General features: G+C 42.3%; 1 protein-coding gene across 1 annotated transcript in view; it reads left to right on the top strand.

Moving 5' to 3' along the window:
• The first annotated feature begins 6,722 nt into the window (after positions 1-6,722).
• Positions 6,723-17,341, top strand: part of KLF12 (KLF transcription factor 12) — a 228,388-nt gene continuing 217,769 nt past the window's right edge. The window contains exon 1 of the mRNA XM_066545072.1: positions 6,723-7,684. The gene's annotated coding sequence lies outside the window, so the exon portion shown is untranslated. The remainder of the gene's footprint in view (positions 7,685-17,341) is intronic.

The following is a 17,341-nucleotide window of genomic DNA, read 5'->3' as shown; positions in this document are numbered from 1 at the left end:
GGCAGATGATTACAGGCTGGATTGCAAGACAGCAACCATACCTGAAAGGTTGTATCTGCTGGTGTGGTCAATTCCTTGGCAAAGAAAACACGTTTATTTGCCTGTATCCAAAAGGAAAGGCTTGTGAAAGGAATTAGTAATACAATCCCTCAGCTGTAGGTATTTGAATTGATTATCTGTCAACCCAAAGGTTTCTCTAAGTTCAGCAAATGAACACAATCTGTCTTCTAAAATGCATCATGTAATTTGTTAAAGCTTTTGTCTAACCATGCATCCCAAATAAAAATGCATTTAGGTTTTGGTTTGGGTAGTAAGGTTGATTTTTTTTGTGTGTTTATTTGAATTAGAAAATTGAATACAATCTGAAATTGAATAAACAATAGGTAGCTTAAGTGGTTTTTTTATAACTGGTGTTAATTTAAATTACAAAAATCTCTCAATATTCAGCACATTACTGATGTATTTCAGAAGTATTTTTATGTGTTTCAGGCAGATATTGTTAAAATATGCTATTGATTTTCTGTTTTCTTTTGTTGTGAGGTTCCAGTGTGCTCTCTGCTGGTGGTGCCATTCTCCATTTTGAGAAATGATTGGTTATTAATAAAAAAATAACATAATGCATGCCTGAAGTTAGAAGTTGCTAAATTGCTAAGTTGCATTGAACAGTATTATTTTTTTTGCACATGGGTTAGGATCTAAGACAAAATTATAAAACAAAGAAGGCAATGAAGAAAATTTTGTATCAGTGGAGAAGAAAAATAGGAGAGATGAGAGGCTGAGGAACATTAAGGGGAGATTTTGTAGTACCTTGTTTTTGGTAAGTTTTAGGAAACTCCATTAGGGGAAGAACAGCTACAGGAAGACTGGAAAGAGCCACCTGATATTGTAAGCAGTGGGACTCAATGAAAGTGATTCAGTAGTACTGCTCCGTAGGTAATGGGGTAGAATTGGAGAAGAACTATAGAAAAAGCCTAAAATCACACATTAACACACTTGTTGAGCTTTATAAAAAAAAAAGCAACCAAAAATGATCTGTGAGCTGATTTGTTCTCCTGGTTTCAAAAGTATGATTTTCTAATTTTAAATAATATACGGCAGTACACTGTTAAGGTTCCTGTTTCAAAATTTAGGGCTGTGTTTCTGAAAAAATGCTGAAAAGTCCTGTTGATTCAGGGGAAATAGAATTCAAGTTTCTTCTTTCAATGGAAAAAGAAAGAATAAAAAGAACTTTCTAAATCTTGAGAAATACTAAATGCTTTCAAAGTATTTCTGTGTTAAAATGTAAGCCAGAACATTTTCAAACAGACTATGTACTCTCAGTTTTGTTAAGCTAGAGGAGACTGGAAACAGAGGGGTCAGGTGTATGGAGTGAGCCAAGATGGTGATTTAGTAGGACAGGTTTTCCATAAAAGCATGTGATTGAGAACTACATTTCTCTATAAATCTGTGTTATATATCAAATACTAATGTGTAATATCCCTACTTCTGTATCAATCTATTGATATATAATCATGTAATACATTCCTCTTGCAAACGTAGCCACATATTTTTTGGTTTTAGATACTGCCCTGCAAATTCATGTATATGGGTAATAGTTTTTAGTAGCAGGCAATAGACCATGTAAACAGCCGACATAGCACATCATGAAACTCACAAAGAACAAATTTTATCACCCAATGTCAGCCAACCCCTCTTCTAGATTATTTCTTTAGATATTTTATATAAATGAATAAAATATTTCTAAGTATGACAAAATAAATATTGATGTTTTAAAATATGTTATCTGAAATTCAATGGAAATGAGCTTTGTCTTTTTCTCAGGGCACAGCAATGTGTGTAATGTGATGTTTCTCTGTTACGCACCTTATCACACTGTCTACATGCAATCTTCTTCTTGCTATCACTATTCATTTTTCATGTGCCAAGTATTCATTAATCCTTTAACCTCGGTAGGTAGAAACCAGTTTTTTCCTGCAGAACACTCAGTGCTCCCTGTTCCAAGTGGTTAAGAAGGATGAATGTTGTTAATATTTACGTTTTTTTTATTGATAAATCTGAATATAAGCTATGCATCTGTCCAGGGAATGTTTCCAGCTGTTTTCCATAGTAGCCCGCTTCCTAGGGGATTGAATATTTTATCTTTTAAAATACAAGTGTTACAACGTTAACTTTTGACTTGGGTGAAATCTAATGAATCACACATGTAAATTACCAGGAGTAGCTGGAGCTGGTTCTGATCTAAACTCCTAGCATAAGGAAATATGTTGCTTGGGTCATTAGACTGTATTTTAACTCTATGCTCACTTTTTTCCAAAGGAAATTATTAGACCAGAGGCAACATTACAATAGCAAATTATGCCTAACCCTCTTTCTGGCTTGTGGAGGCATATATTTCTGTTTATAGCCATTTTAACATTTCTTATTTATTATTCTGCCTTTTTTCCCCCCTTGTGGAAGTAGAGGTAAGATGTAGAGACAAACAGCGAAGAGTTATATTATCCAAAACATCTATGCCAAGAGAAGGCAGAGGATCATTACAGGGAAAGAGATGAGTAGACGTTTTTCTGGCAGCTGGCATGAAATCCTCTTTGGGAACAAACATGGGTTCTGGTTCTTCTGGCTTTCTCAGTAAATATTGTGATGAGCAGCAAATATTAGTTTCTATTTACTGAAAGTAATAGCATTTTAGTAGCAATTATTTACCTGCGCTCCGCCTGGCTTTCTGTGTAAATACACAAGCTGTACGGGCATTTACAAACACCTTCACATGACGGGCCCACCTCTAGACACGAGATCCATCCCTCTTTTTGCTTTTTATTTACCCAATAATTGTTATGACTGGGACTCTCAGGAACTGTTGAGCTGACTGTGAATTTGAGAGAATAAGGGGTGGGACTCATAAAGAACTTACTGTTTTGTACTTGCTCTGACCATGGCTTCTGCCGGGGGCCAGCACAGCACCCTGATTATTCAAAAGGCTATTAAGCTTCCTTAAATTGAATGGCCCCCGACCATGGCCAGAAACCATCTAAGCAGGCAGTGCTGGTCAAAGCTCACCTGTGCTCTGGCCACACCGTGTTTACTTTATGCAACACCAACCACGGGGGAGGCGGCAGAAAACAGCCACATCAGCTTTACATTAACAAAAGGCTCTCCAAGGCAAGAGAATCCCCAGGTAACCTGTCAGGCCAGCTTAATAGCTTCAATAGTGCCCAGGCATGGACCAGGATCTTTCCACCAAAATACTTCACAGTGTAAACACGTGTAAGAATGCTTGCGAAAAGAAATGAGTTCTGCTTTTAAAGGTTTAACTGACTCCTAGGGTTTATATTTCTGTTTCCTAAGGTTCTGAAAGTTCTTCTTTTAAAACATGAATGTAACAAAGCCTTGGTGTTTTAAACAAACTTTAAGATTATAGAATCTGTTCCTCTGTATGTTGTTATTAAAACCTTTACAACCCAGTATCCGCAGCCCTTACGTGAGAAAAATCTTCCCCATAAAGGAAGTTCTCAGTTTGCAGGGGCGCGACTCGGGCTTACGAGCGCTGACCAAAAAAAAAAAAAAAAAAAAAACCACAACCCCACGCCTCGCATACTTCTCACGAGCTGCAGTCTGGCTGTGCGAAGAAAACAAAATAAAAGAGAAGGGAAAGGCTTGCAGCGCTCAGCCCCAGGTAACGGCGGGGGCCGGGCCCGGCCAGACCCTCCGGCGGCGCGGCCCTGGGGCGGACAGCTCGCCCGGTGTGTCCTTTCCCCCGGGACGCCCCTCAGTGTCGCGACCGCGTGTCCCCCGGGTCCCTTCAGCTGCTGCTGCTGCTGCCGCCCCGCGCCGACCCTCGGAGCTCCCTTCTGCTCCCTTCCGCCTTGTACCCCCGGGGCGCCCACAGGCGTCCCCAGCGCCTCGCTCCCCTCACTGTCCCCTGGGCGCTACCAGAGCCCCGAGTTCCCTCCGGGTTCCCCCACACCCCGCTGAGCTTCCCCCGGCGCCTCTTTACCCCGCCCCGCCCTCGGCGCCCCCTCGCCCCGGGGCCTCCCCTTGGCGCCCCCGCTGCCGGCCGCGCCCGGCCCCTCCCCGCGGCGCCCCGCTGCCCTGCCCCTCCCCGCGGCCGGCCCGGAGCCGGGGCCGGGGCCGGGAGGGGGAGGCGCGGCCGGGCGTTCCCGTCCCCACCCCCCGGGGCGGGGCGGGCGGCGCACCGGGGCGGCCGCGGGGCGGGGGCGCGGCCCCTCCCTCCCTCCGCCCGGCTGCCGGTGGGGGCGGGGACGCGCCGCATGCCAGCGACGCCACCGGCGCCCGCCGTGGCCGGAGCAGGGGCCGGTAGCTGGGGAGGGGGACACCGGTCCGGAGCCTTTGTCTGAGCGGCCGGCGGGGTGTCGCGGCGGCCCCAGGCGAGGCGCGGCCAGGCGGCGCCGGGAGCCTCCACCCCCGGCCCACCCTGCCCGGGCTCATCATGTGACGCGGGTAAGTCGGCGGCGAGCGAGCGCCGCGGCTCCCCGGGCTGCCCCCATTCATTTCCCGGGGACGGCCGCCGGCTGCCTCCGCCGGTGCGGGGTGCGAGTGCGCGGGGCACTGCCCGGGGAGCGCGGGGCGGGCGGACAGACAGACACAGAGCGGGGACCCTGTGTCAGGGAAGGAAACAGTTTCTTCTCCTGCTCTGCCGCTTCTGCTCAGGTCTGTGCCGATTCCCTTTCTTAGCAGGATAAACGGCTAATGTGTGTGGGTTTTGCTGCCGCTGTCCCAGCCAGCCTCTATTTAAAAAAACAAACAAACAAAATACCGCTCCTATACTGAAGTTAAATAATTTTGAAGAACAGGAGGGGGGGCAGGGCGGCCCCCCCGCTTCCCCCGGCGCCGCCGGGGCGAGCCGGGGGTTAACGGCGGTGCCCTCCCTCCCCCGCTCCCTCCCCCGCTCCATCCATCCCCTCCTCCCGCCTGCCTCCATCCCTGCCGGTGCCCCGGCGGCAGCGATACCGGGGTAGGGTGCTAGGCGCCGGCCCGAACTTTTCCCTCAACTTTCCCGCTGAGGCTCTAGGAGGGGGAAAAAAGGGGTGGGGGTGGCGGTGAAAAAAGCGAGGGGGGGAAATAAAAAGCGATAAGCGGGGAGTGATGAGCAGCGAGCTGGGAGCGCCCAGCCCTTTGTGCTGCCGTCCCCGGGGGGGGTGTGGGTGGGGGCGGGCGGCCCCCGTGCGCATTCGGGGCTGGGCAATAATTATATAAAAACAAATATCGAAAAAGTATAAAGTGTAGCGCTCTTTGGAGGGGAAAATCGGAGCGTAACGCTGTATGGGGAGAAAAATCGGACTATAACACGCTATGGGGGGAAAAAATAAAAAAGCAAGAGTGTCGTGCTGTACTACCTTCTACAGAAATAATGATCTTCTGTGGAACAAATGCTCGCTCTTGCAGAAGTCGGGAGCTTGGGGAGCAAGCCGATGGTGTATACATTTAACGCTGAGCCCAGAGCCGCTGCGGGAGATGGGTTACCTACCCCATGGCATCAGCGTCACCCTGTGAAGCCCTCCGAAAGCTTTCCGCTGCTGGGATGAAATTTCCTCTGGGATGAGATGTGGCTCCTATCCGCCCCCCCCCCGACATCCAGCCACCAGCGGTGGTGCAGGATTTTGGGGGAGGCGGACAGGAGCGACCAGACGGGTTATTTTATATTCTCCTCCCCGCGGTTTGCAGGGATGCGATGCTCCGGTCCAGACAGCGGTTTTTTGGGCTTTTTTTTCGGATCTTGGCGTGGCATTTAGTCCCGCAGACGGGCTTGCTTGGGAAATAAGATATTTTGTGCGCTTAGGGAGGAGGAAGAAGCCGTTTCGGTAGGAAGCCCTGAAGAGAAGTTCACTTGATCGGGGTCTGTATAGAGCTTGTAAAATCCTGCTAGCTCTTGGCAGCCCCCCTTCCCCTAAGTAAGACAGTAAACTAGTTTATTTTTTTAATTACCCATCGTGAAGTAAACGGTACTCTTCTTCTTCCCTCCACCACCCTTTTTTGGTTTTTCTTTTTTTTTTTTGCTTTTCACTTTTCGTCTCGCCACGGCAGGTAGATTATTCGCGGCAACTTTGCGAGGCTGCTTTATATAGCGCTGGCATATGGGCTCCATTTTCTGCTCTCTGGTTGGTCTACAACTCTGAAATGCACAGGAACAGCAAAGTGGTCGCAGCGTGGGATTAGTAGCTGTGCTGAATAGGTCACAGATGGGGCGATAGGAGCATTTTATTAGTGACGTAAGGCTGCATAAACCGAGGCTGCTTTTTTTTTTTTTAATTTATTATTCGTGCTGGGAGAAGGGGGAGTGTCTTGAATATCTTTCTAATGGGACGTAATCAAGTTGAAACCGCTCTCCGCAAGCTGGCATGTCACCTATCGTCACAAACCAACCGCGCATAGCGAAGGGAAATATTGCGGATTTTTTTTTTTTCACTGTCTTTTTATTTTTTTCCCCTCGCCGTGCTGCCGGAGGCTCTGGCAGCCGCTGCTAGGCTGCTGCTGCTGGCAGGTGCCCGGGCTGGAGGCTGGTGGATGACATCACCCCCTCGGTGGTGACACCCATGCGCGCCCCTCCCTGGGCCAGCACCCCCGCCCGCTCCCCCCACTGCCGCCAGAACAACACACTGCTGGCATTTGCCTCTTCTTAATTGTTTTTCTTTCTCCTTTTAGCTTTTTTTTTTCCCCCACCTTTTTTTTTTTTTTTTTTTTTTTTTTTTTTAAACTGTGCGTGGTACCTGGAACTGGGAGGAGGGCAGCAGTCTGAGGAGCACCTATTTTTGTGGGGGGAGAAAAGCTTTTTGACAGAGATGTATGTTGTAGGTCATTTGATGAGTGAGTGCACCTATTCCGCATGGGTTGAGAAGGAGTTTAGGATATGGGAGATACTGTTTGTTTTCTGTTTCTGATAGTGAGGCAATATCAGATGTGTAAATAGAGGGGTTGGGAAATCATGTATTTTTAATTCTGGCTTTCTCCCCCCAGCAGTAGTTCATGATAATATTTCCAGGCCTTTCTTTGCTTTCTTGTAGAAAAACCTTTTCTGGAAAGGCCCCTGACAGCCCAAGAAGACTCTTTGTAACAACTTTTAAAAATCAACTTAAAGATTCCAGGACAGGCTAATCGTGGAGTCCTCTGCCAGCTGTTTCTGTCAGGATCAGCCAGACCTGAACATGCATGAGCAGAATTTCAGTCCAGATGAGAGGAGGCAGAAATGTGGGGCTGAAATAGCTCTTCCCCTGGGAGATGTTAGAATGGGGTCAGTGAAGGGCTTGTGCTGCAGAACCCTGTGGCAGTGACTGTTTTCCTCTTTGCCTAGACCAAGGTGGTGTATGATGGTAACCACTGCAGTTAAATAGAAATACAGACCCTGTATTTGAGGAAAGTGGGCAGTGCCTTTCCTGGGTGCTTGGGGAGGTCTCTGCTGCACAGGGGGTTGCAGAACATCTGTGTAATTTGGTGGAGTTTTCAGTGCTGCTAGGCTATGCCATTGTTTAGATTTTGGATGGTCTGTAAAATAAGGGAAAGCTGAGTGCCCTTTTGTCATCGCTGGGTGCGTGATGTCCACTTATGCAAGCATTCCCAGAGATGGAGTGCTGTAGCCTCCTTGCTTCAGGCTGCTGGATGACCTATATGAACCTTGCTCGGCTGCTGGCACCACTTCTCTGCGTGGCCAACTTCCTTGCTCTTGCCTTCAGTAAGTGTTGTTTGCTTTGTGGACCAGGTCTCATCAGCACAAAGTTGGTTTTGACCAAGTCTTAGTTTGAATCAAGTAAAATAGGAGAGTGTGAATGATGTGTTTGTTCATTAATAAAGATGGAGATCTGAAAACACTTATTTTTACTGAAGTGTCTTGCTTGTGGCTTTTGAAATATTGTATCTTGGTTTCTTTTGTTGGAGAATGATTGTGGTTTGCCTTTCCTTGGCTTAACTACAAAATGAGTAAAAAAATTAATTTCCTGAAATAAAATTTTTGTTTTTAGAAAAGCTGAAATGGATGCAGCACCCAGACTTTGACCTTCTCAGCTTCTGACTAGTGGTTGTTTACTACAGCTGCAGCTGTGTGTCTTTGAAAGAGGAGGAGCTGCAAACACAAGCATGCTCACTTTTCCTGCTAAGGGGAAAACATGTAATAAACATGCTGTTTCAAAGTGAGTTGTTAAGTAAAGTATTGAGCAGCCAGGTTGAGGGTTTTCTTTTCCTTTGTGCCAATTGCACTGTGCTGTATCTGTAAGACAGGTTTTGAGTCTTGCAAGTGCAAAATGTGTAAGCATGAAATGTCCATGTTTCCTATGCAGTAAAAAAGAATTTTTTTTAAACTAAGTTCATGCTTACACGAGAAAGTGCTTTTGCACTAAAGTACGGATGACACTGTCAACATTGTTTGTCATTGGTAAAAGTTCCATGTAATCTTACCCTGTGTTCAACAACTGAACTTTAGACAGTCCTCTTGCTTCAACTGAATGATTTTTTTAAAGTTGCTGCTAAACTCAACCTCCAAACAACAGCAGAAATTATGTTTGATGATTCAGTGTCAAAATGATTGCATTAGTTTATAACTAGACGGACATATGTTGACAAACTTGATTGAAGTGTTGATTAGACCTTGTGGCACTGTTGCAAAAGTGGGTAAAATTGGGCACATCTGAAGAAAGTTGTAGAGTCAATTTTGGTGTTTTATATATATATATATAAATTCCAGCTAGGGCTGCTGTGTTTGCATTTTGAGTCTTCTGTGCAGAAAGTTTGCTTAGATTTTGTTCCCTGAATATATGAGCTTTTTCATACTTTTGCAGAGTTTTGTGTGACAGATAGGGTTGAAGTTCATGTGAAGTCTGTGCTCTTGTTTGCTCCCAAGCAGTGACCATAGGAGATTAGCTCAGTTGCTCAGAGCATGGTGCTTAGAATGCCAAGGCTGTGGGTTCTGTCCCTGTATGGGCCATTCATTTAAGAGTTGGACTCAATGATCTTGCAGGTCCCTTCCAAGTCAGAACATTCTGTGATTCTACAGTGTGAAAAAGCTAGACTGTTCTTTAATTAGTTCTATTTACCTTTTGACTGCAGAAAGCTCTTAAAGTAATACTGAGAGATAGGAAGAAGAGGGAAAATGAGCGTGGCTTTGCCAGAAGGTGTATCTGTGCTCTATGTAACACAGCTTATGTGGACTTCCTTGAGTTCAGTATAATAGCTCTTCATATGAATTAGAAAGCCTTATCTAAACTTGGGACTAAAATTGAATTATTGTATACTTTTTTTTTTTAATCTATGTCTGCTGCAGAATGATGTGTTTTGGTCTGGAGAAGACAAATTTAAATTATGGTGTGTCTTGGTTCTGTAGCTATTTCTGTAATCTCTTGGATTTTTGGGATGGCATGGTGGCATGAGCCATCCCAGTGTTTCTCAAATACATGGTAAAACTTGGCAGTCAATATGTTAAGTCATGTGATACATATTCAGGGATTGTATCCTTTATACTGTCTGTTTCTTCATGCACTCAACATCTGTACACATCACTGCCTGTGCCAGAAGAGTCCCTTCAGCCACAACTACAAGGGTAGGACTTACCTCAGTTTTGGCTTGCTGAGTTTTATTTTTTTTTTAAGTTCAGTAAAACCACAAGGATGCAAAAGCTAAGGTTTATTGGAACTGAAACTGAACTGATCCTTGTCAGGATCAAGGGAGATGCTATGATTGAAGACTATTAAAAGTATATATTCAGAGATACTAAATAAAGTTGTCCAAGACTGTCACACGCTGACATTTCTGACCCTCTGAATGCGATCTTAGTAATGTCTGTGCTTTTTTAAAAATCTGGTCTGTTTCTTTATACGTAGAGCTGTTTTTTTAAATTTTTGTTTGTTTGTTTGTTTCTTGTAACAAACGCCCTCACATGCAGTGGTGTTTATCCTTTTGTGGGTGGCTGGCAGTGCTGGCATTAAGAGCGTTAGGCATTGCAGCGCAGACCAGCACCACTTGAGTTAAGGAATGTCTGGTTAGCAGTAGCAAGCTTTTGTCCTCTCTGTGAACCAGCCTTCAGGACGGGAATGAGGCGTGCTCTTTGCTAATGGCTGGCACGGTATTTGCTACATAGCAGAGTAATGATGGGACTCAGAAATCCCGAGCTTTGTTCCTGGCCTGGCTGTGCGGCGAGTATGTTCTCGTTGTTTAAACATAGAACAATCAAATGCATGACCTTGGACATCGGCCCTGCTAAGGGGATAATTAATCAGATGATGTATCATGTCGGGAGACCCGAGTTCTAGTCTCGTTTTTGTCATGTGTCACCTGGGACAGGCACTTTGTTACCCTCTCTGTAAGGTGGCAAGCACTGACCCCAATTCCCTATTAATGCGGGGTGTTGTCCAGTGGTCAGAGCAGCAAAGAGCACAAGGTTTTGTGTGCTAATGCTGATCCTCCTGCATAATTTCTTTTTCTCTGCCTTGTCCAAGAAGAGCTTTTCTGGTGGTGGTGGTGTTGCCTCTCTGTTCTGGAGCCTTACAGGTCCCTGGCAGCAGCACGGGCAGCGCAATGATGCTGGCTGGCTGCGTGGGTGCAGGGGGTGTGTGCAGAGCTCAGGCCAGCTGGAAATAAGGTCAGGTCCTTTCGCAGAGCTGGAGATGCTATCAGTGAGCTCTGGAAGCCTTCCTGAGCATGAGTGATCTGTAATTGTCATATACTTTGTTCAAGTCTTGACAGGCTGCCACTGAAGGGGTAAAGGCAACTATCTGTAACCCAGCAATTTCTCTCTGTGGATACCTGAGGGAAAGTTTTTTTAAAAAAGTACTCTATAGAAAAAGTAGTGATTTTTTTTTTTTTAATTTTTTTACTACCAAAGTTGTCAGAAGTGGCTGGTTCAGATACTCAGTGTTCTCAGATACTTTCAAATCAGATTTTGAAGAACCAGTCACTGAGCATTTCTGTTGAAATGACTGAAGTTTGTTAACTGGAATATGCCGTATTAGAAATTGGTTACATGAGTTTCAAAGCATACCTGTGACTTGTTATTTACCATGGATATTAATTCTTTGGTTTTTTTTTTCCCTATGGTACCAGCGTTTAAAGATGGTCTACAAAGAATTGAAGGGACCTTTTATAGCAGGCATAATAATTAATATGTTGCCATCTGAGGTAGCCATTGAGATATTTGATTAATGATATCTATTGCCAATTCCTCCTAGAAAAAAGGGAAGATAATGACTATTAGTATTATGTAGTAACATTTGACAGGAATCTGAGCAGGACTTAACTTAAAATCAGATTAATATAGAAGTGGTTTTTTTGTTTTGTATCTGTCTTTATTTTGAGTGTTTAATGCTGGCATGAAACACTTTTGAGTTAGTCTTCAAATACAAGTTGGCAGTGCTCTAGAAGAGCATGTAAAGAGCTGTGATTGATGACACTTTAAAATCTTTTAAAGTGTTGGACAGTAGTTGGAGCTCTTCCAGTTCCTTTTTCAGAGAATATTTCAGTTGCAAGAAAATTCCGAGTGGGAAATGAAGAGATTTTTCTTAAGAAAAAAAAAGTAGAGAAAAACATTCCTTTCCACTTTCTATAAATTGGTAGCAGTTACGAAGTGACTTAATTTTTCACTTGTTCCATCTAGCCAAGGAAATCTTTTGCACAGACAGTGCTCTACACAATTTTGAAATGAAAAAATGAGGTTTTGAAAGTGAGAGCATGCAGAGTTGGTCTAGTTAGGAGGCAGATTTGGAGGCTGCTATTTCTGATAGCATTGCCATTTTCACTTTTACTTTTGAGCTATATATTCAGCTAAATCAATATTTGGCTAAAATGTCTGTCTTGAAAGAGTGAATCTTAATACTTGGAGACTTCTTAATTTGAGAAGATGGTAGATTTGTAATTTTTTATTGTGGCTTTAGTGGGATAAAGTTTTCAACAGTCACATCAAACAATTAAACATAATAAACTTTAAAAAAAAAAAAGGAGAGATTTAGTGCACTTTTTCTGCTTTGCATCCCAGCCAGTATCTGAGATAGATTTATTTTGTGCTTGCTGGAAATGTGCTGTCCTTTGGGTTTCACGTTTTGCTGCATTTAGGAACACAGCATTTCTTCTGCATTGCAATGCTAAAGAAGTATGTGGGATAGGCAGGGATGGAAGACTGAACTCTATGCATAGCAATCACAGACACCTGCCTAAGTCAGTTCTGGTGGAGAGTTTGAATAAAGTACTTTCCTTTTCCAAAAAAGAAGAGCTTAGCTCATCCTTGCCTCAGAAGTGTGTGCTAAAATCGTGACACCAGAGTAATTCTTATGGTCAAAAGGCCTTCAGAAAACCTCTCTGTTGGCTGACAGTACAGGAAGTCTCAGATGTTTAGTTCACACGTAAATGAGTACATTGTACTTGTTAAAAAATAAGTGAGAGAGCACTTGCAGTGCTCAAATCCTGGCAGAAGCACTGGAGGCCCTGAAGGCTCTGGTGGTGGTGAAGAAGGAATAGCAGTTTCTGTGGGCTCTTCTTGTGGATTTAGTTATTTGGTGTTTAACTTAGCCCATATATTGTGAGACCAGGTAGACCCAGCCAGGCTGGGATTTTCTATAGTAGGGACAGCATCAGGAGCAGAGTGGTTTGGTACCCAAGTCCTCTTGAGGTCATAGCCTGAAGTCCATCAACAGAAATGAAAGATAATTGTACTTTCAGATCCTCCATCTCCCCCCAATACTACTGAAGTTCCACTTGTGTGGCTTTCATGGACGCATCTTTTTTTCTTGCCTTAAACAAAAAGGAAATAAAAAAGAGGAATTAAAGTAAAAGAAGGAAGTTCCTCCTTGTGATGGATTCTGAGTGCAGTTGATGCTGCATGTTCCCATCCATCAGTTCTCATCCTTGTATGTTTAATTATTGCACTGCTTTCTGTCTCTTGCTAGCAGCACTGCTCAACCTCTCTTTGGGTGAGGAATGCTGCTCTCTTCCTCTTGCTGTAACCCTTCTGTTGATGACTTTGTCATTAAAAAGCTGCTGAATCTTATAAGCAGCCACATTTTCTGGATACTGGATTATTTGAAAGTGGCTTCCCTTTAACAAAAAACTTAGCCACTTTAACAACTCCCCGCCCCTGTTTTTTCTTAACATGTCTACTTGTACAGTTGTGTTTTCAAGACATCTGACCAAAGAAGCCTTTATAGATTACATTTACATATATATACAAATATATATAATAAATACACACATGCACATATATATATATATTTATTTTTTATATATATATATATATATATATTTGCTAAAATTGCTACTTGCTTTGCATAAGGATTATATTCTCATTAGTTCAGTCCCTAACTGGCAAGCCCTTGGAGCAGGCCTGCTCTCCTGAAAGCACAGTTTTCTGTGGCAGAGAGAGGGAAAGGTGTTCCCTGCATTTGATTGTGAGTGCTGTAGTATCTTTCAGATCAGAGCAGGCTAGGGTTACTCCCATACCCAAGCTGACTCCTTGCACATTACTGTGATATCAAAAATAGAAACATGAGGTTAGTGTGAAAAGTCTTTTCATATTGCTAATGTATTAGAAATACAAAAATAATCAGTGGAAATATTCTCCTTATGTTAGACAATGTTAGAACTAGTTCAGAAAACCCAAAAATTCTAATCTCTCAAAGAATCTGTAACAGTAATTTTTGAAGGAAAGAACAGAAATGAGACACATGCTATGGCAATCATTTGGTATGATCTAAAACAGTAATTCCAGTCAGTATTTGACAGACATTATAGAGTTTTCAGATTAAAAGTTGAATGACTAGACTGCAGCTCTTTTGAAGCTTGAGGTTTGGCAGCTATGTCAAGTACAGAAATTGTGTCCTAAAAGTGCCTTGACAGTGCTGAAATGCCATAGAAGAAGTAAACCCACAAAGCCACATTTAACCAACATACAAGTTGCAAAGACTTTTAGGGATTTCTGCCTGGATGAACAAGTTGGAATTTAGCCACATATGTTCAGAGTCTTAGTTGGTGGTGGACAGGTTGGCATTTAAGTATATAGCACCGGAGGTGTACACGTCGAATTCAGTATATTCACTGGACGCAGGACTTGGTGAAGTGAGAAGAAAGATATATTATAGTATCTCTAATGGGATCAAATTGTAGTTTCATTGATTTGTGTATCAGAGGAGACCATTGTGGTCATCTAATTCAATTTCAATAATACCATCAGTAGAGTATCACCTTGTCCTGCACAAACTCTGCATGGTCTCTTGGAGCTGGAACATTCTGTGAGTAGATGTTTGTAATGTAAAAAAACTTTATGCAGTGGGCTATCAACTGTCGTCTTTGGTGAGCTGTTCCAGTGGTTATAATTACTCTAATCTCTATGCATTATTTCTTCCCTGAATTTAGCCATGTATTTGGCTTCCAGCCACTTAACCTTGTTGTACTTCTGTCTCTTAAATGAGTGGTCAACCAGTCTCCTGTCAATTCCTTCTCTGTCTTCATTTTCAGAATATGCATAATTGAACAGTGTTTTACTTTGTGGCTGTTAAAGACGGTGAATTGATTTAAATAATTTTGACTTCAAAGTAGTGGGCAGGAAAACTTGATTTAAGCAATCAGTTTAAATCTTGTTTGGTTTCTGGAGTTCTTACTCATTTTCCATTCCTAGTGCTGTCTTTTGGGTAAGCGATGCTTAGTGTGCTGATACACAGTGGACAAAATAGTCGTTGCACAGAGTATACTCAAATTGCTATTTGAGAGAATGCATTGTATGCATACCTGTACATTTTAAAAGTTCATGGAATTAATGTTCATTTGCTGTGTTTGAATTTTCAGGTGTTTAATATTATGGTATGGCTGATGTGTTTCTGATTTACTAGGTAGTTCAGTTTTATGATTGACTTTGTCAACTGTACTTAGAACTCGTAAACCGTGGAAAACATAATTAAAATAATTTTTAATGATATCTTGATTTCTTTTTGATATACCAGTTTTTTTAAAATATCTTCATAAAATGTATTAATGTTATAAACTTTTATGGTGAATAAAGGAAAAATAGTATTTTGTTATTAAAAAACCTCTAAATTTCTGTTAAAAATATCCTGTGGAGTTTTAGAACTAGTAGCTATCACCTTTCAGCATATTGTTTATATTTAAATACTGTAAGAGAAACGTCTTTACCCAGTTTAATTTGCTCATGGTAGATTTTTTTTGAACTTCTGAATGATCCAGTAATTTGTGGTGGTTGAATAAGCTGTTAGAAATAAGATATTCTGTTCTGCTTATTGCTTATTGATTAGTTTGTGTTTCAGTTTTGTTTAGTCTGTTTTTTATAGGGTAAGTAGTTTCTTTGAGACTTTAACAGCAAATGGGTACTGCTTGGGCATCCATGAAAGAAGGAATGTAAATTGGTTTCATAAATTCAAATGTAATTTTGGTGAAAAATTTAAGTAAGAGTCAGAATTTTTTATTGAAACATATAATAGTGTTACAGGAAAAAGCCATTCCTTTACCAGACAGGTTTTGGAGCAGCCTTGGTTAACGTGCTCCTTCTTAACATTGTCAAAAGGTAGGATTGGCCAGCTGCTCTTGCTTTGTGAAACTGCATATGAAAATAATTTTTTCAAATACTTGATTTATTCTTGGCTGATGACACTGACACTCCAGTTCTCAGGTGCCTTTTTGGGCATTTCTATTCAGTGTGTTATCTAAAGTATGAAATGGGATGCTCATTGGCCAAAGGTACCAGCTGAGCAGGAGCACCCAGGCTCCTCCAGTGTTTGGTGTGCTTACGTGGTGCTGCACTTCTCAGACCTTTAAGTCTCTTACTCTGTTTTGGTTTTGGGGTTTTTTTTTCTTCCTTTTTAGAGATTGTTTCAAATTTAATAATGGGATAGTCCGCTCCCTCTCCCCTGCAACTGCTTTTCATTAATCATACGAGTTTGAAAAGATTTACTAAGAAAACCTGGTGATTTTGCTGAGCTTTGCTCAACTTGGGGAAGTTTTGCTCTTTAACAGTAATCTTATCTGTGAAGCCCTGCTGGTTCTCAAACAAACCAGACCTTTTCACTTTAATTATTTCATCTTTTTTTTGGAGACATTTCTCAATGCTTAAGTATACACTGCTCTACTTCCTCAGTCTTCAAAGAGACACAGTTATCTAAATAAAACTTAATTTCTGTATATTCTGACTTTAAAACTGTGATCATAAGTAACTTTATTTTACAGAGAAACTAAAGGTGTGCCTCTCTCCTTTTTTTCCCCTGCCTTCTCCCTATCTTCTTGAAATAGCAACTAAAGACCAAAGCAAGATTGTTTTGCTTGCCAGTTTTTTGATTGTGTAGTTTCATTCAGTGTGATAACTTCCTTTCTACTTGTATTTGTCATGGAGCCAGGCAAAATGATGTAGGACACAGAGCTATCAAAAAGCAGTACAACTGGAAAGGTAATTTGCTTCTTCCTCAAAGAGGGAGAAGGAAGCTTGTTGGCTGTTTTGCTTTCTTTTTGCAAATTGACGTAACTAGTGCAGATCCTGTGAAAAGGATCAGGGCTGGAAACAAGGACCATTGTGCAGTCTAGCCTTTTGCAGCAAGTTAGGAAACTGGAAAGTGGTGATCAGAGGAAAGGTTTTATTAATGCTTCAAGCTGCCTGAGAGCAAAATGAACCAGGTAAAGAGTACTAGAAATACATCTTGGCATGTTGGAGACTCTCTGATGAAGGAATATTTATGCTCATGAGAGGAGTCCAAATGGGTGTTTACTTATCTGTGTTTTTAAAAAGGAAAATGAAATACATTACAAAGCTAATTTTACAGTCACCTCATGCACACATGCAAAACAAATGGGCCTGTGAGGAAAGATACCGCCTTTCTAAGATCCAGTTGACTTTTGGTGATTTGCTAGTCCCAGAATTTGCTCCAGTTCCTCCTCCTTGACAGACTGTTCTTCATTGCAGTGTCTCTTGAGGCTTCCAGTGGGATGCTTTCACTTTCCTCTGTTGAGCTTGCTATTGTTTATGATCTTTATGTTCTTTAGGAACCACCAGTTTATTAAGAAGGAGCCCTGCGCTATCTGGCAGTCGTGTGCAAGGCTCCTGAATGAAGCTCATGAACGTCTCAACACAGAACTTTTGAACTTTGTCATCTGAGTACAGTGCTTTGCATGGCAAAGAAGAAATGTGAGCCTAAAGCATTTGTGGTCATTAGCTTAAAATCTTTTCCCTGCAAAGGCTAGTACTGATTCCATTTTTTTATTCAAATAGAATCTTTAGGTGTTGTTTCTTTTCCTTCGCCAGTAACGTTGCTCTTGCCTTCTCTATGCAACGAGTGTTAGCCCTTTTATCTATTTGTACTTTTGAGGTTTTAGGGTCTTTTAATACAAAATTAGTTTCTGTTGCACAATTTTAAATGTA

Source organism: Molothrus aeneus, chromosome 2 (assembly GCF_037042795.1).
Source record: "Molothrus aeneus isolate 106 chromosome 2, BPBGC_Maene_1.0, whole genome shotgun sequence".
Lineage (NCBI taxonomy): Eukaryota > Metazoa > Chordata > Aves > Passeriformes > Icteridae > Molothrus > Molothrus aeneus.
This window is presented reverse-complemented; position numbering and strand designations above follow the sequence as displayed.